We start from the raw sequence: 23,560 nt of genomic DNA, 5'->3' as shown, positions 1-23,560 counted from the left end.
GCACACTTGGGACCTGTGTTCCTGCCATGGGTGTGAGGTTTTACAGCCAGGAAGAGAGACAGGTGAGCAGGCTGGGCAGGCTCTGAGCTGTGGTTCCATCCCTACCCCTTGGGACACCATCAATTATTAATGTCCCCTCTGCCTGTCACAGGTGGCTCCCAGGAGGGCAGAGGCAGCACCTGCGGTGTGATGTGCACCTGGCTTCTTCTCTGCCAGGGACCTGCAGCTCTGCCCTAGCCAGGCTTTCTCAGGTGGCTCCCCTCCCCGTGGGTGCCAGTTCCCAGCCACACACACGCATGCCCCTGAAAGGTGGCCATAAATCAGCTGGGACAGGCCAAGGTTGCTCTGGCTTTCCCAGAGTGGAGATCAAAGCCCCAGACCCCCACCCTGGGGCTCAGCACTTATTAAATTATAAAACTGTCAAGGGATGGACAAGCAAGAGGGACTGGATGGATGGCCCTGTAGTAAAACAGAATGCGGAAGAGTGGCTGAGAACCAGGCAACAGCTGGGAAAGTGGGGAGAGGAGGAAATGCCTGTTTGTCTCTGCCCCTGGGCTTGGGGACTTCTTACAGGGTCAGGTCCCTCGAATTTGAAAAGCATGTAACCAACCCCCCTCCTCTCCCATGACAGAATTCACAGCACACTTTACAGAGGAGACACTGGCTCCAAATTGCCACAGGACTGTGAAAGTCTGATCTTCCAAATCTTGCTCAGATTCTTCCTGGGTCTCTTCATGGGGCCTCTTTAAATCAGCATTAGGGTGACATCCATTCTTAACTCTCATCCTCAGGATACAGCCAGGACCTCTTTCTGTCTCTGAGCGCCCTGACTTCTCTTCCAGCCCCGAGGGACAAAGGCAGATCTTGGACTCAATGGAGTGCCAGCCCTGTCTGGGTGGACAGACTTTCTCACCCACCCCTCCGCAAGTCCCATGCAGGAAACCCCCTCTTTGGAGGGCTGAGAGGGCTTAGCCAGGGCCTGAGAGGGGCAGGAGGGGTTCTCCCTTTCTGAGGCTGGCGTTTGCAGATCTGTGGGACTGAGGAGACCAGCCAGACATGCAGACCCTGATGTGGGCCCAGGGGTTGGAGGAAGCAGTTGGGATAGGTCATGAGGGAGCAGAATGCCACTCACATGAAAGTTTTGGCCTCAGAGGGCAGCCCGCCGGGAAACTAGGGCTCTGCATGCATGAGGGAGTCCTGCCTCCTTCACGGCAAAATGTGAAAGAAGCTGTTTTAGGGATCTTGGGTTTCCTCATCTGATCCCCCAAGTTGAGGTTGTGTTAAAGAAATCAAATACAGGGTCGGGTGCGGTGGCTCATGTCTGTAATCCCAGCACTTTGGGTGGCTTTGGCTCAGCTTCACCTCCTTAGCACGAGGCCGAGGTGGGTGGATCACCTGAGGTCAGGAGTTCGAGACCAGCCCGGCCACGATGATGTTATCATGGCTACAACATCAGTGGGTGATAGAAATTTTTCAGCTCCGTCATAATCTTATGGGATCACTGTCTTATATGTGATCTGTCATTGAACGAAATGTCATTGTGCGGCTCATTTCTGTATAAGAAGAGGCTGGATCGGCTTTTGAAGAGAGAGCTCCCTCCCCAAGATTCAGGACTTGTTCTGAAAGTGGAGGTTTTCTGTCTGGTGCTAAGGTTCTCAGTTCCTGAGGCATGAGGTGGTATTTTGGGGTGAAGGTGCTATTTCTGCAGGCAAGATTCTGGGCTGATCTTGAGGCTCCCATTTGGGAGTATGGGTTCCAGGTTGAGGATGAGGGTTCCATTCCTGGAGGGCAGGTTTCCATTTCAGGGTCCAGGATTTGTGACTGTGTTTGAGTCTTGTGGTCAAGAGTCCATTTTGGAGCTCAGTATTCAAGAATTGGGTTGAGGTTCTCTCCTTGGGTGGGGTTTGATGATCAGGGTGGAGGTCTTGTACCCTGGGAGGAAGGGAAGAGCTAGAACCTCCTTCCTCTTCTAGAGGAGACTTCCTGGGGCCATCAGCAGATGAAGGGGCCGGTAGAGCAACCTTTGAGCTGACACCTGGGAGGCCCAGGCTCCAGCCCTGGCCTGGGTGTAAGACCGTTTGTGGGTAAGTCACTTATAAGCTCTAGGTCTCTGGCTGCAAGCTTTGGCCGGACAGTGATGTTGACTCACAAAGCACCATCCATGTTCACTTGAGCTTCCCAAAATGACACTAATGGTGGGCTCCATAGACACCCACGGCCACTGCTTTGCTTGGTGAGTCAAATCCATGGTGACAGGACTCAGGCTGCCCTGGGCACTGCCAGCTTGGTACAATTAGTGCCAATTGGATCTTAACATGTGCTGAGCGGCCCCTGGGGAGAGTGAGCACACATCGAGTGGGACACATTAAATCTGGGTCCCTGGGGCTTGGCGTGTGGCTCTGTGGAGCGGGAGATGGGCCAGGTTGGGCCAACAGCTCCCCTCCTTGTAGGCCAGCTCTTACCTAGGCCAGGCAGTGGGCAGAGACATGTGGCAAGCCGGGTTCTGAAGGGGCCCAGCTGTCTCCCTTGTGCTGTGCTAAGGGGCTGGGACCCAGAGGGGCTGTCCTTCACCCCTGGTTGGGCTGACCCCTGCCTGAGAAACATCTGTGTTTATATAGGACTGCCACCCACACCCCTCCTCTGTTTCTCTCTCGCTACCTCCAATGTGGATCCTTGTCTTGGAGAGCTAAAGTTGCTGGGAAGAAAAAGTTCCATTCCATTTGTCCTGGGCTTTGAGCTCTGGGAAGCCCTCTTCCTTCCCGGGTGTTGCTCAAGACTCCCCTAGAAGTTTCTGAGGCAGGTGGTCTTGGCCTTGTTTCCTGGATGTTTCCAGGCCACCCCCGCCGCTGTTTCCCATTCCCACTGCCCAGGTCACACTGTTGCCAGTGGGCCTTGAATGGGGGGGCTCCTGACTTGGCCTCTTAGCCCCCATCCACCCTGCTGCAGGTGGACTTCACCATCTCAGAGGCCCTCTTTGTTTTACCAAAACAGGCGACAGGACAGGAGTGAGTGGGGGACATGCTTTCCAGGTCTAGGGCAATCTCTTCTGTCCTCTGAAATGACATCTTTGGGATAGAGTCCTTTCCCTACAGCTCAGGAAACTCAGGCACTTGAGAAGAGGGGGAACTTTCTGCACCAGCCAGTCTGTCCCAGGGACACAGGGGGAGCTCTGGGTCTGCAGGGACCCCCAGACCCCCTCTCTTGGCCTGGCCATGGAACCTGAGAGGCTGAGAGGCCTGGGGGTCCCACTGGGCTATGGAAACCCAACCCACATGCTGACGCTGGTGCAGCCCAGCAGGCCTCTGGAATTCTCCAGCAGCATCTGAGGGGACCTGGGGTGCAAGGAGGGAAGAGGAAAGGTAGGCAGGATAGAATGCACTGTAGCCAAGGCATAGACTCTGGAATTGGACTTTGTCTTGGCTCCCTGGGCCTCAGAGCTTAACTTCTCCATGTCCTAATTCCTTATTTGAGGTAATGCTTGACTAGTAATAAAAGCATAATAAATATTAGCTATGGTTGCCATCGCTGGGCTCATCCTTCAGGTCTTGGCTTAGCTTCGCCTACTCTAGGAAGCTTTCCCTGACCACCGGGTGGGTTAGATGGCTTCTGCTGTCCCTCTCTGGCTGCCCTGGGCTTCACCATCCTTGCACTGATCACACTAGCTGCCAGGCCTGTTTGCTTGTCTGTATTTTTTACTGTCTCTCTTGCTTACTGCCGTATCACCACCACCAGTGCCTGGCACACACAGTAGTCACTCAACTATGTTTTGAAATTAATGCAAGAATGGGCTGATTCTGGGGAATTCAAACTTTTCTTCTATGGGCTCTTCAGGGCTGCCGCAGCCACATCCAGTTAGTTCTCTGTTGAAATGACATTTTCTGAATACCAGGCTCTGGGGCCCAGACAAGAGCAAGATTGGAACCATTGCTTCATTCATTCATTCATTCATTCATTGATGGCACAGATGTTCTTTGGGTGCTCTTTAAGTGTCAGGCCTTGTGCCAGGCTCTGGAGACAGACATGGTTCTGCCCTCATAGAACTTGTGCTGCTGATCACTCGGGCAGAGGGAAGTCAGAGGTCAGAGGAGAGAGTGGTCAGTTAGGCTGAATGGAATCAGGGAGAACTTCCAGGAGAAGGGGTTTGTTTTGAAGAATGGTGGAGAAGTTTGGATGGACAGAGAGGGGCTTTCTCTTGGGAGTGGGCAAGGAGCTGATGGAGGAGATGGAGCCACTTGTGTGTAGCCATGAGGCAAGGCTGACCAGTGACAGTGTGGCCTGAGGCTGTGCAGCCAACTCACAGGACTCAAAAGCTGTGGGAACCATTGGTCCTGGCTCTGCCAGCCACAGATGGGTGACCTTGGGCAGGGCACTTCCTTGTCCCTCCGAGTGTTAGTTTGGTCATTTCTAAGATGGGAACTGGCTGGGCGAGATGGCTTATGCTTGGAATCCCAGCACTTTGGAAGGCTGAAGTGGGTGGATTGCTTGAGCCCAGGAGTTCAAGACCAGCCTGGGTGACATGGAGAAACCCTGTCTCTGCCAAACAAACATAAAAAGGATGGGAGCTGTGCTGCTTGGCAGTTTCCCCAGTGCCCGCAGGGTTGGGCTGGGCTCGAGGGCAGGTATGTGTGGAGGGAGGCTTGTGTGGGAAAGGGGAGGGCTTCAGGTGTCTGTTTTGTAAATAATTAAATTCTTATCTTAAGCTAGTTGTGTCCACACTGAGGGAGGCAGGAGGGGGACTGGGAACAAGGTGGTGTGTTGTCCAGGAAGTAGCTGGGTCCCTTCTCTCCCCTCTTCCCTCCCTCCTGGCCTCCCAGTCAAGGCAGGTGGTGGGGGCCCCTAGGGTCTTCTCGTCTCTGGCTGCCTCACTCCTTCCCCGCGTCTCTGTCTGTCTCTGTCTTTCTCTCTCCCTCTACCTTCTCATTTCTGGTTCCCTGTCACATTCCCACCTCTATGACATAAAGGACCCGCTGCCCCTCTCCACTGACACCTCCCCAGGCCACCGTGGCCACCATCACCCAGTGCCCATCCCGCTTTGCTGCCTGCTGAAGTCTTGCTCACTCCCCAGCAGCCCTCCCTAGCAGCCCCCAGGTCTGCTGAGCCTCTTGGGAGGCCTCAGGGGAGCACCGGCCTCTCCCTTGCCCCAGTGCTCCAGAGACAAGCAGGCACGTTTTCATTTTCAGTGCTTACTACTGGGAATGTGAAGGTCTGTTTAGTCTTGTCCAGCTAACATAAACCAGCCGGAACTGGGCCGTGGCAGGGAACTTTGTTGTAGTTCCCTTATTTGGAATGAAATTCATTGTTTTTCACTGGGAGGCACTGGGGGCTTTGAGGAGGCCCCACTGGGCCCTGCCCCAGGGTGTGGCCTGAGTGGCCTCTCCAAGGCTCACTAAGGTGCCTGTGCCACAGAGGCTAGCCCTGGGATACCTCAGCCCCTGCCAGGTTCACAGACTGCGGACAGCCGCGAGCCACGCCTAGTGCCTCTGGAATGGAGAGTGTCTGGGGTCATGTCCAACTCTGTCAGTTCACAGAGGAGAAACTGAGGCTCACAGAGGAGCAGGGACCTACCCAGATTTACAGGGCAAGTTGAGGCAGGTGGAGGTCTAGAACCCAGGGCCCCTGGTCCTCTGGTTCTCAGACCTCTATACTGTGGGGCCAGCGTGCCTCTGGCCTAGGAGCTGGTGAGGGTGGGGGGTGGGAGGACAGGGGTGCTGATGAATCTGGCTGGAGTGGTCTGCAGCTTGGGAATCCCCCAAGGCCTCTGGGGCAGCCTAGTGTGAGGCCTGGGGCAGTGAGGCCAGGGGAGGGCTGTGGGAGAGGAGGAAGGGGAGGTGAGAGGAGAGGGAGAGGTGTCCAAGAGACTGGGAGAGCTGGGTCTGGCCCTGACCCCGCTGTTGTCAGTGTCACTTTAGCCTTGGTTTCCCCCATCTGTCCCGGAGGCTCAGTCTTTTTTCTTTTTCTTTTTCTTTTTGCACCTCTCCCAGGAGGTCTCCTGGATGAACTGAGTTGGGGAGTGTTTCTTTTTCTTTTTTTTGAGACAGAGTCTTGCTCTGTTGCCGGGCTAGAGTGCAGTGGCACGATCTTGGCTCACTGCAACCTCCGCCTCCTGGGGTTCAAGCGATTCTCCCACCTCAGCCTCCCAAGTAGCTGGGCCTACAGCATGCGCCACCAAGCCCAGCTAATTTTTTTTTGTATTTTTAGTAGAGATGGGGTTTCACCATGTTGGTCAGGATGGTCTCGATCTCTTGACCATGTGATCTGCCCACCTCGGCCTTCCAAAGGGAATGTTTCTTACCTGCCATGGACTGTGTCCCCAGGCTGGTTACTATCCCTCTCTGTGCCCAGGCTCCTGTTCATTGTCAAGTGGAGTGTGGACTCTCCTTGAGGCCTCTGCTCTCTGACCCCTCCTGCCCCAGCCTGGGCCATCTGCCCCTGGGCTTCTCTTCACTCTAGACTCCTGAGTCTGCAGGGTCTGGCCCCTCAGACCCAAAAGTTTGTCTGGGGAAGTCCTCCTGCTTAGACCCCCAGCCCCGCAGAGAGGGCAGGGCTGGTGGGGAACAGAGGGAGTCGCCCCTGGCACTGTGGCAAGGGAGTGAACTTGACAGGCAGATCTTGGGTTCAAACCTTGACTCTGACATTTATTAACTGGGCTATTAATTTGGGGCAGCTACTTCAAAACCCAGGGACCCTAAGGGCCCCATACATAGGGTAGTGAGTGGGGCAGGAAGCATGCATGCCCAGGGCCACCGAAAGGGGTGTGCTCAACTCTAGGTGCGTCAGGCCAGCCTTGGGGCTCTCTCTGGACAGCCCCCTCTCCCCATCCACCTCACCACCCTGTGGCCTTAGCTCTGTCTCAGTCTACTCAAGAAACATCAGGCTGGGCAGGTGGCTCACAGCTGTAATCCCAGTACTTTGGGAGGCCGAGGCAGGTGGATCACCTGAGGTCAGGAGTTCGAGACTGGTCTGGCCAACATGGTGAAACTCTGTCTGTACTAAAAATACAAAAATTAGCCGGGTGTGGTGATGGGCACCTGTAATCCCAGCTATTTGGGAGGCTGAGGCAGGAGAATCGCTTGAGCCTGGGAGGCGGAGGTTGCAGTGAGCCAAGATCGTGCCACGGCACTCCAGCCTGGGCGACAGAGCAAGACTCTGTCTCAAAAAAAAAAAGAGAAACATCAAGTGTGTGTTTAGATATTCTTTCCAGAGGAAGTTCCCCACTTCACATCCTTTAAAATAACTTCTCATTTACTCATGTATTCTTTTCACAGGAAACACACAGCTGGGACGTAGGAGGCTGTAACTGACCAGTGTGGGACTGGAAAAGGAAAGAGAGATGTTAGAAAGTGTGGGCCTGGGGAATTCTAACTAGAAGGCCCCTGGTGCTGGGGAAATTAGGGCAGGAGATGCTGCATTGTTTACTATGAAAATTCCAGTCACTGCTCTTTTAGCAGTCCTGCTAGTACATTAGCCAAGGCTGTTTATAAAGGTATAGTAAACTTTCACTTCTGCAAGGTCAGTGAGACACTCATTTACAAAAGATCATCTTGTTGCCAAGAACAAATCACCACCTAGTGAAACATTTAGTTCAGCCATGAAAATGAAAGCAGATGACGAATGAACTAGTGTCCAGAGAGACCACAGGTGTCCTTGGGCAGTGGGAGCTATTGAAAGTTTTAGATTTGCTTTTTGGAAAGATCGCGCTGGTTACCCTGTGGAGGATGGACTTAAGAGGGACAAGTTGGGGGACCACTTATGAAGGAAGTGAAGTTGTCTAGGGGAGGGATGCTGAAGCCTGAACTACAGATGTGGTCCAAGAGAGGAAGGAACACGTTTGAAACATATTTAAGAGGTGTGCTTCGGCCAAGTGTGGTGGCTCATGCCTGTAATCCCAGCACTTTGGGAGGCCAAGGCAGGTGGATCACTTGAGTCCAGGAGTTTGAGACCAGCCTGAGCAACATTGCAAAACACAATTTCTACAAAAATATAAAAAATTAGCTGGGTGTGGTGGTGGGTGCCTGTAGTCCCAGCTACTTGGGAGACTGAGGTGGGAGGATCGTTTGAGCCTGGGAGGCGAAGGTTGCAGTGAGCTGAGATTGCGCCACTGCACTCCAGCCTGGGTGATAGAGTGACACCCAATCTCAAAAAAAAAAAAGAAAAAGAAAAAGTTGTGTTTGGCAGCACTGATAATTGAATGATGCAGTTGGTGAGGGTGAGGGAATAATCCAAGATTATTCCTGGTGCCAGGTTTTCAGGTGACTGGGAGGATGGTGAACCCATCAGGACCCCAAGCAGAAAGCGGGGGTTGGAGGGAAAGATGATAGGTTGAGTTTTGGCCAGGGTGTGTCAGAAGAGCCCTGAGATATCCTGGGGGAGACGCTGGGTTGGCAATTCCATGTGAGCTTGAATCTCAGAAGAGAGATCAGGGCTACAATGAGTTGTCAGCAGTGGGTGTCACTTAAACCGTGACAGTGGTTGAAATATCACAGGGTGGACAGAATGAAACCATGAAGAAGGTGTGGGAGAGGTACAAGGAGAATCAGGAAAGGTCAGAGGGCCAGAGAGGCCAAGGGAGCAGAGTTTAGAGGTGTGATATGGCATAGTGCAGTGGTTCTCTAAGGGCCTACGAATTGCCTGGAGAGCTTGGAAAAATGTAGATTCATCCTCAGGGGATCTGGAATAACCAATACAATTCTGGAAGAAAGAAAAACCTGGAGGACTTACACTTCTTGATTTATTTCCTGTCCTTTCTCCTTTCTCCTTTCTTCCTTCCTCCCTCCCTCCCTCCCTCCCTTCCTTCCTTCTTTGGAAGAAAGAAAAACCTGGAGGACTTACACTTCCTGATTTATTTCCTTTCCTTTTCCTCCCTCCCTCTCTCCCTCCCTCCCTCCCTTTTCTTTTTTCTTTTTTGAGACAGGGTCCTACTCTGTCACCCAGGCTGGAATACAGTGGTGTGATCTCGTCTCACTGCCTGCCTGCCTGCCTGCCTGCCTGCCTGCCTCCTTCCTTCCTTCCTTCCTTCCTTCCTTCCTTCCTTCCTTCCTTCCTTCCTTCTTTCCTTCCCTCCATCCTTCCTCCCTCCCTCCCTCCCTCCTTCCCTCCCTTTTCTTTTGTCTTTTTTGAGACAGGGTCCAAATCTGTCACCCAGGCTGGAGTACAGTGGCATGATCTCGTCTCACTGCAGCCTCCACCTCCTGGGCTCAAGGGATCCTCCCATCTCAGCCTCCTGAGTAGCTGAGACTGCCAGCATGTGCCACCATGCTCAGTTAATTTTTAAACTTTTTGTAGAGATGAGGTCTCACTATATAGCCGAGGCTGGTCTTGAACTCCTGGGCTCAAGCGATCCTCCTGCCTTGGCCTCCCAAAGTGTTGGGATTACAGGCGTGAGTCACCATTGTGTGACCTGCCCTATGCCATTACTCACCTTCCTCAAACTTCTAATAATAAACAAGAAATACCTACTGTTTAATGACCTCCTACTGTGTACCAGGCCCTGAGCCCCAAGACCCACAGCTCTGACCTCATTTACTCAACACAATGGCTCTGCGAGCTAGGAGCTAGGCAGGTCAGCCTGAGGGGCTGGTTTCCTTAGTGAGTCCTCTCCTGCCCACATCTGGCCTTCGCCTGAGCTGGCCCCAAATTTCATCTCCTCTGTGTCTCCTCTGAGTTGATAGGACTGGAAGCCCCTGGCTCTCTGTAATCAAGTCCACAAAGGTTCATGAATCAAATCAGAAGTCAATGTACTGTTTCCCAAAGAGAAATTTTCTGTCAGATGGACTTCCTGGCACCTTCTCCCCTACAGCAGCTCTTTGAGTGCTGACACAGTCTGGGAGTTCAAGGCCCATGGGCTATGAGCCTTGCCCAGGCCACTTCACCAACAGGGAAATGCCTGCCAGGAGGACCCAACACTTGGGCCTGGCAGGCCGCCATCTCCCTGGCTCTGCTCCCATGGGCCTCACCGTGGTGTGCCTCAGTGACATCCCCTTTTCACCGATCTTTGGCATCCAATGAACACATCTTTTCTTCACCTCCAGCCAGGTCTCCTTTATGTCTCTTGAGGATAACTTTGCATGCCCTGATCCATTAACAGTTAATTTCCTAGACTGAAATTTGGGAAAGCTTATTGCCAAGAGCCATGGACTGGGAGTACCTTATTTTGCCCCTTTCTCCACTTACTGCCCACACAGAGTTTCAGGAAGGAAGCAGTGGGTTAAGTAAATGATGACATCTATTCACAGGAATACCTTGCAGCTTTTCACATTAATGAGGTACCATGATTTTTAAAAAAATGTCTACTATATTATGAAGAGAAAAGAGCAAATTGTGTACTATGTATAGTATGGGCCTGTTTGCATTTAGAGTGCTACATTTTTCCTTCCCCCCCTTCCTCTCCCTTCCCTTCCCTCCCTCTCTCTCCCTCTTTTCTTTCATTCCTTTCTTTCAACCAGTATTTAGTCAATGCCTACTGTGTGCCAGGCACTGTTCTAAGTACTAGGATACAGCAGGGAACAAGTCCTCTGTCTCATGGAATTACATTCTTACGAAGAGAGACAGATTTTTAAAACCCAAAAACATGATATATGGATGTCAGATGATGAAAAATGCCCTGGAGAGAAAGAAACCATGAGTGAGGCAGATACAGGGATTATGAGTTGGGGGGTCTGGGGAACAGCACTTTGAATAGGTTGGCCAGAGAAGACCTGATGGCATTTGCAGGAGGTGAGGGAGTGAGCAGTGCAAGTATCTTGGGGAACAACTCTATTCTGTGGTTCCATACCTTGATATCTACCTGTGCATCTAGTTATCACTCAGCCATATTTACTTTGTTTGTTTGTACACACACAGACCAAGGCTGAGTGGATACCCACCCAACTGTTACCAGGGGCTACCTCTGGAGAATTGGCTGGGGTTGAGTAGTGTTGGGGAATGGGATGCTTTTACTCCACACAAATCAGTACTGTTATATTTATTTATTTTTAACAATAAGCACATATTGCTTTTACAGTTTAAACTTTTACAGGCGTGGTGTCTCATGCCTATAATCCCAGCACTTTAGGAGGCCGAGGCGGGTGGATTGCTTGAGGTTAGAAGTTCAAAATTAGCCTGGCCAACATGGTGAAACCCTGTCTCTACTAAAAATACAAAAAAGTTAGCTGGGCATGGTGGCAGGTGCCTGTAATCCCAGCTACTTGGGAGGCTAAGGCAGGAGAATTGCTTGAACCTGGAAGGTGGAGGTTGCAGTGAGCTGAGATGGTGCCACCGCACTCCAGCCTGGGCAACAGAGCAAGACTCTGTCTCAAAAAAAAGAAAGAAATTAAAAAACACTTTTTTAAAAAATGAACTTTTATAGCCCTGTCCCCTCCCAAAAGAGAGTATGGTCAGCAGAGTGGACTTGCTGCTTTGACCAGTTGTATCAAGGAATAAATGAGATAATTGATACATGATTGCCAGTGGTTGTGCCTATGTCTAGAAAAGGTTAAATTTTGTTTCCTTCTCATATTCTTCCCCTCAGTGCCCAGGCAGGGCTAGGTATCCAGAAGTGTGTAATATAACCATAGTGGAGTCCTGGGCTCACCTGCCTTGGCGCAAGTCCCTGGGAGTCAGTGCCTGGGCTCCACATCTTATGCATCTGAGGGCTGGTCGGGTCTGGTTCCCTCCATAGAGATTAAGGAACCCCTTAAGGGCTTATCCAGAAAATGCCAAATCTCTCTTGAGCCTGTTGTTTTGGGCCACCTGTCCTGGACATCACATTACACCATCGTCATCACTTTTGTCACCATTTTAAACTCTACTACCATCACCAGCAATAGTTTTTTGTTGTTGTTGTTGTTTTTTTTCTGAGACAGGGTCTTGCTTTTTTGCCTAGGCAACAAAGGAGTACAGTGGCGTGATAATGGTTTACTGTAGCTTGACCCCCCGGGGCTCAAGCAATTCTCCCACTTTAGCTTCCTGAGTAGCTGAGACTACAGGCATGCACCAGCATACTCTGGCTAATTTTTAAATTTTTTGTAGAGATGGGTCTTACTATGTTGCCCAGGCTGGTCTCACACTCCTGGCCTCAAGCGATCCTCCTGCTTCAGCCTCCCAAAGTGCTGGGATAACAGGTGTGAGCCACTGCTCCTGGCCCAGATAGTTGCTTTAAAAACAGTTTATTGCTTAAATTTTTATAAAGGTAACATATACTTTTAGGAAAATCCAAGAACATATGAAGGAAAAAATAATAACTCACTTATAAATGATTAATGTCAGTGTCACGCGCATCCGTGTGAAGAGACCACCAAACAGGCTTTGTGTGAGCAACAAGGCTGTTTATTTCACCTAGGTGCAGGTGGACTGAGTCTGAAAAGAGTCAGCGAAGGGAGATACAGGTGGGGCCGTTTTATAGGATTTGGGAGGGTGGTGGAAAATTACAGTCAAGGGGGGTTTTTCTCTTGCAGGCAGGGGCGAGGGTCACAAAGTGCTCAGTGGGGGAGCTTCTGAGCCAGGAGAAAGAATTTCACAAGGTTAATCACTCACTTAAGGTAGGGCAGGAACAAATCACAATGGTGGTATGTCATCAGTTAAGGCAGGAACTGACCATTTTGACTTCTTTTGTGATTCTTCACTTGCTTCAGGCCATCTGGATGTTTACGTGCAGGTCACAGGGGATATGATGGCTTGGCTTGAGCTCAGAGACCTGACATTCCTGTCTTCTTATATTAATAAGAAAAATAACATAAAATAGTGTTGAAGTGTTGGGGCAGGAAAAATTTTTTGGGGGTGTGGTATGGAGAGATACTGGGCAATGTTTCTCAGGGCTGCTTCGAGCGGGATTAGGGGCAGCGTGGGAACCTAGAATGGGAGAGATTAAGCTGAAGGAAGATTCTGTGGTAAGGGGTGATATTGTGGGGTTGTTAGAAGGAGCATTTGTCGTATAGAATGATTGGTGATGGCCTGGATACGGTTTTGGATGAATTGAGAAACTAAATGGAAGACACAAGGTCCGAATAAGAGAAGGAAAAAAACAGGTATTAAAGGACTAAGAATTGGGAGGACCCAGGACATCTAATTAGAGAGTGCCCAAGGGGTTCAGTGTAATTACTTGCTTGGTTGGTGAGTTTTTGGCCTCTATCCTTGACAGAGTCCTCCTTTTTAAGTTGGAGGCTGAGCTTGGTGAGGTGTGTTTTTAAAAGACCATTAGTCCGTTCTACCTTTCCTAAAGATTGAGGACAGAAAGGTGTATGAAGGTTCTACTGAATACCCAAAGCCCGAGAAACTGCTTGGGTGATTTGACTAATAAAGGGCCAGTCTGTTATTGGACTGTATAGAGGTGGGAAGGCCAAACTGAGGAATTATGTCTGACAGAAGGGAAGAAATGACCGTGGTGGCCTTCTTAGACCCGGTGAGAAAGGCCTCTACCTATCCAGTGAAGTATTACTAGACAAGATATTTTTTTTTTTTTTTTTTTTTTTTTTTTTTTTTTTTTTTTTTTTTGAGACAGAGTCTTGCTCTGTCGCCAGGCTGGAGTGCAGTGGCAATCTCGGCTCACTGCACTCCCCCTGGTTCACGCCATTCTCCTGCCTCAGCCTCTCCGATAGCTGGACTACAGCCCGCACCACGCCGCTAATTTTTTTTTTTGTATTTTTAGTAGAACGGGTTCACCGGTCTCATCTCCTGACCCGTGATCCACCCCCTCGCCCCCAAGTGCTGGATTACAAGCTGAGCACCGCCAGCGACAAGATATTTTAGTTTCCTGACTCGAGGCATGTGAGTAAAGTCAATTTACCAGTCCTGGGCGGGGGCAAATCCCTGAGCTTGATGTGTAGGGAAGGGAGGGGGCCTGAACAATCCCTGAGGAGTAGTAGAACAGCAGATGGAACACTGAGAAGTGATTTCCTTAAGGACAGATTTCCAGGATGGAAAGGAAATGAGAGGTTCTAAGAGGCGGGCTAGCGGCTTGTAACCTACCTGGAAGAGGTTATGAAATGACGATAGAATAGAATGGGCCCATGAGGCTGGAAGGAGATATTTTCCCTGGTCCAAGAACCATTTGCCTTGTGTGGGAAGATATTGATAGGTGGAAGTTTCAGTGGGAGAGTAGGTGGGAGTGATCGATGAGAAGGAGAAAAACTGGCCGTAAGGGACAGAAATTGGAATGCTAGCTGCCCGGGTTTTGGCACCAAATGTCACGCGTGTCCGTGTGAAGAGACCACCAAACAGGCTTTGTGTGAGCAACAAGGCTGTTTATTTCACCTGGGTGCAGGTGGGTTGAGTCTGAAAAGAGAGTCAGTGAAGAGAGATAGGGGTGGGGTCGTTTTATAGGATTTGGGTGGGTGGTGGAAAATTAGTCAAAGGGGGTTTTTCTCTTGTGGGCAGGGGCAGGGGTCACAAGGTGCTCAGTGGGGGAGCTTCTGAGCCAGGAGAAGGAATTTCACAAGGTTAATCACTCAGTTAAGGTGGGGCAGGAACAAATCACAATGGTGGCATGTCATCAGTTAAGGCAGGAACTGACCATTTTGACTTCTTTTGTGATTCTTCACTTGCTTCAGGCCATCTGGATGTTTACGTGCAGGTCACAGGGGATATGATGGCTTGGCTTGGGCTCGAGGCCTGACAGTCAGCATTTTGGTGTGTTTTTTTTTCTGGGTCTTCATTTTTATGTTCTTAAAAGTCCTCTTGCCAGGGACGGTGGCTCACGCCTATAATCCCAGAACCTTGGGAAGCTGAGGTGAGCGGGTCACCTGAGGTTGGGAGTTCGAGACCAGCCTGACCAACATGGAGAAACCCCATCTCTACTAATAATACAAAAAAAAAAAAAAAATTAGCCGGGTGTGGTGGCACATGCCTGTGATCCCAGCTACTTAGGAGGATCGCTTGAACCCGGGAGGCGGAGGTTGTGGTGAGCCAAGATTGCGCCATTGCACTCCAACCTGGGCAACAAGAGCGAAACTCCATTTCAAAAAAAAAAACAAAAAAACAAGAAGTCCTCTTTGTCTCATGCAATCAGAATGAAACCTTATTGGTTTGTTCGGTAAAACATCAATGTAGGGAATAGTAGTATAAAATAATACATACATAAATATTTTCACCAAAACACACGAATTTGCATTTACTAGTTGGTGTCTTGATGTAGAGCCGTGATCTGCTGGTTGGAATTCCCTGAGTACCTCTTGTAGGAACCCTGCTAAGGCACCCTCTCCAGTAGTCAGTGTTGGCTGCTTTGAAGTGCAACAGGAGCCTAAAGATGCTTTTGAATTATTTAGGGTCAAAATCTTTCTAGTTTTTTTTACTGAGTTTTTTACAGTTGTCTTGCCTGTATATAATTTGACAGTATTTTTTGGCCTTTATTATTTTTAATTGTCACATAATAATTGTACATTTTATGGGGTACAGTGATATTTTGATATATATATTCAATGTGTTATAATCAAATCGGTAATTAATATGTGTATCAACTCAAACATTTATCATTTCTTTGTGCTGGCAACATTCAAATCCACTCTCCTAGCTATTTGAAAATATACAGAGCCAGGCTTGGTGGCTCAAGCTTGTAATCCCAACACTTTGGGAAGCTGAGGCAGGAGGATTGCTTGAGGCTAGGGGTTTGAGACCAGCATGGGCAACATAGTTGAGACCATTGCCAGGCATGTTGGCACATGCCTGTAGTCCCAGCTACTCTGGAGGCCAAGGTGGAAGGATCACTTGAGTCCAAGAGTTTAAGGCTGCAGTGAGAGACGATGGCACCACTGCACTCCAGCCTGGGTGACATAACAAGACCTTGTCTCAAAAAAAAAGAAAAGAAAAAGAAAAAAAAAGTACAATAAATTGTTGTTAGTTGTAGTCACCCTATAGTGCTATAGAACACTAGCACTTATCCCTCCTATCTAGCTGTGCTTCTGAATCTGTTAACCAACCTTTGGTTATCCCTCTCCCCCTTCCTTTTCCCTGCCTCTGGTTACTATTCTGTTCTCTACCTCTATGAGAACAACGTTTTTTCACTTCCACATATGAATGTGAACATTTGGTATTTATCTTTCTGTACCTGGCTTATTTCAATAACGTAATGTCCTCCGAGCTCATTCATATTGCCATGAATGACAGAATTTCATTTTTTAAATGGCTAAATAGTATTCCATTGTGTATATATACCACATTGTCTTTATCCATTTACTTGTTGATCGACACTTAGGTTGATTTCATACCTTGGCTATTATGAAGAGTTCTGCAGTAAACATGGGTGTGCAGCTCTTTGACATAGTGATTTCCTTTCCTTTGGATGTATACCTAGTAGAAGGATTGCTGGGTCATATGGTAGTTCTGTTTTTAGTTTTTCTGAGGAACCTCAATACTGTTTTCCATAATGGCTGTACTAATTTACATTCCCGCCTGCAGAAAGAGTTCCCCTTTCTCTGCCTCCTTGCCAGCATTTGTTGTTTTTTGTTTTTTTGATATTGGCCACTATAACTTGGGTGCAATGATATTTCATTATCATTTTGATTTGCATATCCCTGATGATTAGTGATGTTGAACATTTAAAAATATATACTTGTTGGTTTTTTGTCTGCCTTCTTTTGAGAGATATCTATTCAGCTCATTTGCCCATTTTTTAATTGGAGGATTTTTGTTTGTTTTTTGCTGTTGAGTTGTTTGAGTCCCTTGTATATTCTGGATATTAACCCCTTGTCAGATGAATAGTTTGCAAATATTTTCTCCCATTCTGCAGGTGATCTCTTCATTCTGTTGATTGTTTCCTTTGCCATGCAGAGACATTTTAGTTTGATATAATTTCATTTGTCTACTTTTGCTTTTGTTGCCTGTGCTTTGAGGTTTTCTTTATAAAATCTTTCCCAGACCAATGTCCTGAAGCATTTCTTCTATGTTTTCTTCTAGTAGTTTTATGGTTTTGGGTCTTACATTTAAGTCTTTTAAACCAATTTTAATTTGATTTTTATATATGGTGAGAGGTACGGCTCTAGTTTCATTTTTCTGCATGTGGATATCCAGTTTTCCTAGCACCATTTATTGAAAAGACTGTTCCATTCCCAATGAATGTTCTTGTCACCTTTATTGAAAATCAGTTTTGCTATAAATACATGGGTTTATTTCTGGATTTCCTATTCTGTTCCATTGGTCTGTTTGTCTGTTTTTATGCCAGTGCCATGCTGTTTTGGTCTTTTTAATATATTTTGAGGTCTGGTAGTGTGATATGTCTAGCTTTGTCCTTTTTGCTCAGGATTGCTTTGGCTATATGGGGGATGGGGTCCATACAATTTTTAGGATTGTTTTTTCTATTTCTGTGAAGAATGTCTTTGGTATTTTGATATGAGTTGCATTGAATCTGTAGATTGCTTTGGGTGGTATGGTCATGTTCACAATATTACTTCTTTTAATCCATAAACATGGATGTCTTTCAGTTTTTTTATGTCCTCTTCAATTTTTTTCATCAGTGTTTAACAGTTCTTATTGTAGAGATCTTTCACTTCCTTGGTTGAATTTACTCCTAGATTTTTTTTGTAGTTATTGTAAATGGGATTACTTTATTCGTTTCTTTTTCCACTAGTTTGTTGTTGGTGTATAGAAATGCTACTGATTTTTGTATGTTGATTTTGTATTCTGAAATTTTACTGAATTCGTTTATTAGTTCTTAGAGTTTTTTTGGTGGAGTTTTTTTTTTTTCTTTCTTTCTTTCTTTTTTTTTTTTTTTGAGATAGACTTTCACTCTGTTGCCCAGGCTGGAGTGCAGTGGCATCACCTCGGCCCACTACAACCTCCTCCACCTGGGTTCAAGCCATTCTCTTGCCTCAGCAACCCAAGTAGCTGGGATTACAGGCATCCACTATAATGCTGGGCTACTTTTTGTATTTTTAGTAGATATGGAGTTTAACCATGTTGGCCAGGCTGGTCTCGAACTCTTGACCTCAAGTGATCCACCCGCCTCCTCCTCCCAAAGTGCTGGGATTACAGGTGTGAGCCATTGTGCCAGCGAGTCTTTTGTTTTTCTATATATGACAGTTTATATGCAAATAGGGACAATCTGACTTCCTATTGTTTAATATGGAAGCTCTTTATTTTTTTCTCTTCCTTAATTGCTCTGGCTAGTACTTCCACTACTGTGGTGAATAAAAGTGGTAATAGTGGGCTTTCTTGTCTTGTTTTGGATCTTGGAGAAAAAGCTTTCAACTTATCCCCTTTTAGTATGATGTTGGCTATGATTTTGTGCTATGTGGCCTTTATTGTGTTGAGATATATTCCTTCTATACCTAACTTGTTGAGAGTTTTTATCATGAAGGGATGTTGAATTTCATCAAGTACTTTTTGTGCATCTACTGAGGAGCATAGGGTTTTTGTCCTTCATTCTATTGATGTGATATATTGTGTTTATTGATTTGTGTATGTTGTATCCCTGAGATAAATTCCACTTGATCATGGTGAATCATCTTTTTGATGTGCTGCTAAATTTGGTTGACCAGTATTTTGTTGAGGATTTTTTGCATCTATATTTACCAGAGATATTGGCCTGTAGTTTCTTTTTTTTGTTGTGTACTTGTTTGGTTTTGGTATAGGGTAATGCTGGCCTCACTGAATAAGTTTGGAAGAATTCTTTCCCCCTTAATTTTCTGGAAGAGTTTGAGAATAATTGACATTAGTTTTTCTTCAGATGTTTGGTAGAATTCAGCAGCGAGGCCATGAGGTCCTGTGCTTTTCTTTGATGGAAGACTTATTATAGATTCAATCTTGTTACTTGGAATTGGTCTGTTCTGGTTTTCTATTTCTTCTTGGTTCAATCTGGGTAGATTTCATGTGTCCAGGAATTTCTCAATTTCTGCTAGGTTTTCTTTTCTTTTCTTTTTTTTTTTTTTTGAGACAAAGTCTCACTCTGTCACTCAGGCTGGAGTGCAGTGGCACGATCTCAGCTCACTGCAACCTCTGCCTCCTGGTTTCAAGCGATTCTCCTGCCTCAGCCTCCCAAGGAGCTGGGATTACAGGCGCACTACCACGCCAGGGTAATTTTTGTATTTTTAGTAGAGATGGGGTTTCACCATGTTGGTCAGGCTGGTCTGGAACTCCTGACATCATGATCCACCCGCCTTGGCCTCCCAGAGTGCTGGGATTACAGGCGTGAGCCACCACGCTGGCTGGTTTTCTTTTATTTTTCTGCATATGAATGCCAGGTTATAGCCACTAGGCTTTCTAATTTGTTTGTGTATAGTTGTTTGTAATAGTCTCTAATGATCCTTTGTATTTCTGTGGTATCATCTTTTTTTTTTTTTAAGTAAAAGCAAGTTTATTAGAGAAGTAAAGAAACAAAAGAATGGCTACTGCATAGACAGAGCAGCCCTGAGGGCTCCTGTTTGGCTATTTTTATGGTTATTTCTTATCATATGCTAAATCAGGGGTAGATTATTCGAGTTTTCCAGGAAAGGGGCAGACAAGTCCTGGAACTGAGAGTTCCTCCTCCCTTTAGACCATATAGGGTAACTTAGGGATGTTGCTGTGGCATTTGTAAACTGTTATGGCACTGGCGAGAGTGTCTTTTTAGCATGCTATTGGCACTTTCATTGCTATCTTGGTTTTGGTAGGTTTTGGCTGGCTGGATTTTTTTATTGCACTTTTTTTTTTTTTTCTTTTTGAGACGGAGTCTCACTCTGTTGCCCAGGCTGGAGTGCAGTGACACAATATTGGCTCACAGCAACCTCTACCTCCCAGGTTCAAGCAGTTCTCCTGCTTCAGCCTTCTAAGTAGCTGGGATTACAGGCATGCACAACCATGCTAGGCTAATTTTTATATTTTTAGCAGAGATGGGGTTTCACCATTTTGGCCAGGCTGGTCTTGAACTCCTGACCTCAGGTGATCTGCCAACCTTGGCCTCCCAAAGTGCTGGGATTATAGGCATGAGTCACTGCACCTGGCCTATTGTATCTCGTTTTATCAGCAGGGTCTTTGTGACTTGTATCTTGTGATTCCCTATCTCATCCTGTGACTAAGAATGCCTAACCTCCTGGGAATGCAGCTCAGCATGTCTCAGTCTCATTTTACCCAGGCCCTGTTGAAGATGGAGTGGCTCTGGTTTGAACACCTCTGACATATTTCTCCCTCCATTTTACAAGGGGACCCTTAATCCTGTGGTTTGTAGAGGGATGAATATCTATCTTCTCTAATTTCTGCTGCCTGAATAGGGGTGATGATATTTCTATCTATTAGGGTCTCTTGTATTTAGAGTAGAGAGGAGCTCAGTCAGAAAACGTTGGTATAAAGGCCGGGCACAATGGCTCACGCCTGTAATCCCAGCACTTTGGGAGGCCGAGGTGGACCAATCATCTCAGGTCAGGAGTTCGAGACCAGCCTGGCCAACATGGTGAAACCCTGTCTCTAGTAAAAATACAAAAATTAGGCCAGGCATGGTGGCTCATGCCTGTAATCCCAGTACTTTGGGAGGCTGAGGTGGGTGGATCACCTGAGGTCAGGAGTTTGAGACCAGCCTGGCCAACCTGGTGAAACCCCATCTCTACTAAAAATACAAAAATTAGCTGGGTGTGGTGGCAGGTGCCTGTAATCCCAGCTGCTCAAAGGCTGAGGCAGGAGAATCACTTGAACCCAGTAGGTGGATGTTGTAGTGAGCTAAGATCGCACCATTGCACTCCAGCCTGGGCAACAGAGTGAAACTCTGTCTCAAAAGAACAGAAAGAAAAAAAATACAAAAATTAGCTAGGCCTGGTGGTGTGTGCCTATAGTCCCAGCTATTTAGGAGGCTGAGACAGAAGAATCGCTTGAACCCGGGAGGTGGAGGTTGCAGTGAGCTGAGGTGGTGCCACTGCACTCCAGCCTGGGCAATAGAGCGTGACTCCATCTCAAAAAAAAAAAAAAAAAAAAAGAAAATGTTGGTATGGTGAGGGTCATTCATAACTCTGACTTCTGACAAAAGGTGATATCAAGAAGATGAATAAGTGTTCAATTTAAGAAATTGTTGAGTAAGCTTATCCTGCATTCCTGCACAATGAGTACAACAGCAATATGTTTCACAACAGTAAATCAATATAAGTAAAAGCATTCCAACTAAACTAAATGAGGGGAACTGGGCAAGTGTTGGAACCAAGCTGATTTGGGGTTGCTATCCAATTCCAGTATATGCCCAGAATTAGAAGACTGATCCAGATTTTTATATTACCTATTTCTCTTGTTTCTTCTGAGCAGCAGCCAGAAATCACTAACTGATTCACAGAAATAAGCAGGGAGCAATCTAAATTGCAGAAAAAAACTAAAAAACAACCAACAAGACTAGAATTTAATAACAGGTATACCATAGTTTTTGAAACACAAATTTTCTCTCTCCAGTCTTCATTTTCATTAAAGCCAAATCATGGTTTCGTTTGCAAAATAAGCTTTTGTCTTATTATAATTGTCTTGATTATTTGTAGAAGTGCAGCGAGAATAATTATTTGCCATATAGGCACCTTTTAAAATTGCCTTTGATGGATCTTTGTTCCATAAGGAATCATGGATTAGACTTTTTAAAGCCTTGAGCCGAGCCATGGGTTTGTGACTGCAAATACCTGTATGAGCTGGGTAAATTTCTCTCCTCTTGAGATCCCAAGATAACCTGGGGCTCCTAGCCTGCCAGAAAATGACATTCTATACTTACCACAGGTGAGGAACCCTGTACAGGGACTGTGTAGACAAGATATGAGGCCAGTTTTCCCAAGGGGCTTTTATTCCTTAAAGGAATCTGTTTATATCTGAGAGAATGCCATTCCAGTCAAAGCCTTGGTAAAAGAACCAGTCTCCAATTGTGTTCTGTTAAAAAAGAAAACAGTTGCTTTTTGCACTTATGTAAATAACTATATTGCCATAAGTTAAGAATACTCACAAATAGTTTCCAAATTCTGGAGAAATCAAATAGAGAGAAAGAAATATTCTCCAAGTTTTGCTTACAGGAGGATTCTTTACTCAATTGCTAAAAGCTGTAAATAATTGAAAAGTTTTCTTGACTCCAAAGTTGGCCAATTGATACTGCAATCTATTTTCTTTGGGTCAGGGGTCTCTTCAGTATCATCCCTTTGTGATTCACCATGGAAGATGTTACTGGAAAGCGGTCACAATTCAGACCCCAAGAGAGGGTTCTTGGATCTTATGCAAGAAAAAATTTGGGGCGAGTCCACAGAGTAAAGTGAAAGCAAGTTTATTAGAGAAGTAAAGAAATAAAAGAATGGCTACTCCACAGGCAGAGCAGCCTCTGTGGTATCAGTTGTAATGTCTCTGTTTTGATTTCTGATTTTATGTATTTGGGTCTTTTATCTTTTTTTCTTGGTTAGTCTAGCTAATGGCTTGTCAGAGACGGAGTCTTGCTCTGTGTCCCAGCTGGAGTGCAGTGGCATGATCTCAGCTCACTGCAACATCCGCCTCCTGGGTTCAAGCAATTCTCTGCCTCAGCCTCCGAGTAGCTGGGATTACAGGCACCTGCCACCACGCCCAGCTAATTTTTTTGTATTTTTAGTAGAGACAGGGTTTCACCATCTCGGCCAGGCTGGTCTTGAATTCCTGACCTTGTGATCCACCTGCCTCGGCCTCCCAAAGTGCTGGGATTACAGGCGTGAGCCACCGCACCCGGCCGATATCATCCCATTCTCTACTGGCCTGTAAGGTTTCTGTGGAGAAATCTGCTCTTAGTCTAATAGATACTCCTTTATATGTGACTCAATGCTTTTCTCTTGCTGTTTTTAGAATTCTCTGTCTTTTTTTGGAGGCTTTGTCTGTGAACTTTCTTTATCTTTCACTTTTTACAATTTGACTATAATGGCTTCAGGGAGGGCCTTTTTGGGTTAAATCTATTTGGGAATCTTTGAACTTCCTTGATCTGGATGTCCACATCTTTCCCCAGACTTCAGAAGTTTTCAGCTATTATTTCATTAAATAGGTTTTCTACACCTTTTTCCTTCTCTTCTCTCTTTTTTTTTTTTTTTTTTTTTGAGATGGCGTCTTGCTCTGTCACCTAGGCTGGAGTGCAGTGGCGCGATCTTGGCTCACTGCAAGCTGCGCCTCCCGGGTTCACGCCATTCTTGTGCCTCAGCCTCCCGAGTAGCTGGGACTACAGACGCCCACCACCATGCCCGGCTAATTTTTTTGTATTTTTGGTAGAGACGGGGTTTCACCGTGTTAGCCAGGATGGTCTCAATCTCCTGACCTCATGATCCACCCGCCTCGGCCTCCCAAAGTGCTGGGATTACAAGCTTGAGCCACTGTGCCTGGCCCTTCTCTTCTCCTTTTAAAACTACTGTAATACAAATATTTGATTGCTTAATAATGTCTCATAAGTCTTGTAATTTTTCTTGACTTTTTTGTTCTTATTTCTTTTTTTCTCTGACTGGGTAATTTCAAATGACCTTTCTTTTTTCTTTTCTTTTTTTTTTTGAGATGGAGTTTCACTTTTGTTGCCCAGGCTGGAGTGGAATGGCGTGATCTCAACTCACTGCAACCTCCACTTCCCAGGTTCAAGTGATTCTCCTGCCTCAGCCTCCTGAGTAGCTGGATTACAGGCATGAGCCACGATGACCTACTAATTTTGTTTTTTTTTTTTGAGACGGAGTCTCAC

General features: G+C 46.7%; 1 protein-coding gene and 1 long non-coding RNA gene across 2 annotated transcripts in view; one reads left to right on the top strand and one right to left on the bottom strand.

The window, feature by feature from the left end:
- Positions 1 to 9,513, bottom strand: part of LOC105739526 — a 37,643-nt gene extending 28,130 nt beyond the window's left edge. The window contains exons 1-2 of the long non-coding RNA XR_001115460.2: positions 9,457 to 9,513; positions 7,247 to 7,312 (exon numbers count right to left, since the gene is read on the bottom strand). This is a non-coding gene — a long non-coding RNA (uncharacterized LOC105739526). The remainder of the gene's footprint in view (positions 1 to 7,246; positions 7,313 to 9,456) is intronic.
- Positions 1 to 23,560, top strand: part of NEURL1 (neuralized E3 ubiquitin protein ligase 1) — a 96,760-nt gene that overhangs the window by 14,027 nt on the left and 59,173 nt on the right. The window lies entirely within an intron of this gene.

Source organism: Nomascus leucogenys, chromosome 3 (genome assembly GCF_006542625.1).
Source record: "Nomascus leucogenys isolate Asia chromosome 3, Asia_NLE_v1, whole genome shotgun sequence".
Taxonomy (NCBI): domain Eukaryota; kingdom Metazoa; phylum Chordata; class Mammalia; order Primates; family Hylobatidae; genus Nomascus; species Nomascus leucogenys.
This window is presented reverse-complemented; position numbering and strand designations above follow the sequence as displayed.